We start from the raw sequence: 2,338 nt of genomic DNA, 5'->3' as shown, positions 1-2,338 counted from the left end.
ATAGCGCAGATGATGATATTTATCACGATGATATAGATGATGCAATGATGATAAAAATGATACGATGATGATAGCGATGATCATGGTGATAACCTTAAAATTGGTATACAGTTTCTCTTATAAACATTTTTTAAATTTTGGTATCACTGAAAATTGTTGGACAAACAATTTTTCGGACCTTTCTTAAAAGCATTTCAAATTTATTTCATTTTTTTATATAGCGCATTTATAATGTAAGCAGACGAAACCAAATAAATTTTTCAAAGCGGGAAAATCTAATTTTTCTAAAAAAAAAAAAAAACATTACCATAGCATTATTGGTTGATTGTTTCATGGCTCTAAACACAGGTCGAATTGCTTCCTTCCTTCCGGTAACTTAAAAAGACATCAGAAAGTTTTTGAAAAGTTGGGTTAATTTGAAGATAACTTCCTAGAGCATGGAAGAATCATTGTGAAGTTTATCTCTAATGTAAGCTTAGATTACAGAAAACCTCCAACAACTATAATACCACTATTGTAAGTTTAGATTACAGACAACCTCTAACAACCATAATAATTTAAATCATGGTTTTATTAGCTATATTTCTTGTTAGAAAACTAGATATGTTTGAATAATTATGGTTGTGTTTATGATAAAATAATTAAAAGTGTGATGGTAATTATGATGATTATCAGATTATTGTAAATCATAATTAAAAATATAATTAGAAGTAGTTAGTCAATATTATCCACCAGATAGCGATGAATGTTTTATGCTTAACATTTAGCATCAAACAATTTAATAAATTATCATCTCATTAGATAAGTGAGTAATTTTTCACAAAAATGTCTGCCAGTAATATTATTACATCATGAGATTATAACTTCTGCTTATATTATATCACATTAAAATACATCTCGTCATATTACATTTCATAACAAGACATCCTGTAAACATTATCATTCATCTTATATCATAGCAACCGAATATGACAATACATTGTAACACATCGCAATCCATAACATGGCATCAAATTATATCAACTCACACACAATCACATCACATTCTATAACATCATATCACCCATCTCATTCCAACACATCACATTCCATTACATCACGTCACACACATCTCATCACATCAACTCACATTAAAGTTTTATTTCTTTTTTGAAGAAAATCTTCAAACTAGGTTTGTTTAATGCTGCTTTGCTTCATAACATAATTATGTAAGTAAAACAACGCCACGATGAAGATGATGTGTGTGTGTGTGTGTGTGTGTGTGTGTGTATTTACATTTTTGTATGTGTCTGTGTGTGTATGCTGGTGTTTGTACCTTTTTAAAGTACATTCTTTACAACAACATGAATGTTAATCAATACTAGGAAATCAATTTGGCAACGAGTTTTTGGGATAGTCTTGCGGATATTCAAGCTTATATTTGGGCTTGTACACAATTTTACTTATATAATTTGTTTAAATATACAAATATATTAATATATATAAATATAAATATATCACTGTATGTGTGTGTGCGTGTGTGTGTGGTGTGCGTGCGTGTGAGAGTGGTGTGCTATATATAACTGAAAATAGACAGTGCAAATGAGTAGTATGATATATATATATATATATATATATATATATATATATATATATATTTATATGTTGCTGATGTTGTTTTCAAGCTCCAAGTCCCAACATTGTTTGTTTGTTTGTTCGTTTGTTTGTTTTTCTGTTTTTCTGTTCGTTCGTTCGTTGTTAAACACATACAACGATCCTATTCATCTGTCCACATTTATAAATACGCGTTATTTTTGTTGTTGCTGCTGTTGTTTTTATTGCTGTTAGTGTTGTTGTAATCGTTGTTGTTGAGTGTGTGATTAATATTATTTATAGAAACATGCTTATTGTTTACACTTTTATTTTGGGAAAAATGAGCTATACAAAAGTTCCCCTTTGAAAGTAAAACAGCATCAGGAAACGAAGATGATTGTGAGAGAGATGATTAAATCTAAATTTGAACATGGAAACAAATTTGTCCTAAAAATTAATCCCTAATATTATAAGAAAGAAAGAGGCTTTTAAAGAAGCTTGAAATAATTTGATTAAGTTATTTTTTCCATAAATTAAATAACAGAGAAGTATTTTGAAGATGTTTGGGTTTTCGAGCTAGGCCGTTAGAAATTTTTACATATGAATTCTACCTTTTAAAGATTTTAAGTTTCCCCAACAAACGTCTGTTTGACAGCAAGATGGTTGAAGTGTCTCGTCTTACTGTTGCAGTAGATAGGTTTGTTTGTGAAGAGGTCCCAACCCACCCAACTGATACGCGCAATGCGTCTGATGCTCAAATTTGCGT

This window comes from Helobdella robusta, assembly GCF_000326865.2.
Source record: "Helobdella robusta unplaced genomic scaffold HELROscaffold_4, whole genome shotgun sequence".
Classification (NCBI taxonomy): Eukaryota; Metazoa; Annelida; class Clitellata; order Rhynchobdellida; family Glossiphoniidae; genus Helobdella; species Helobdella robusta.
This window is presented reverse-complemented; position numbering follows the sequence as displayed.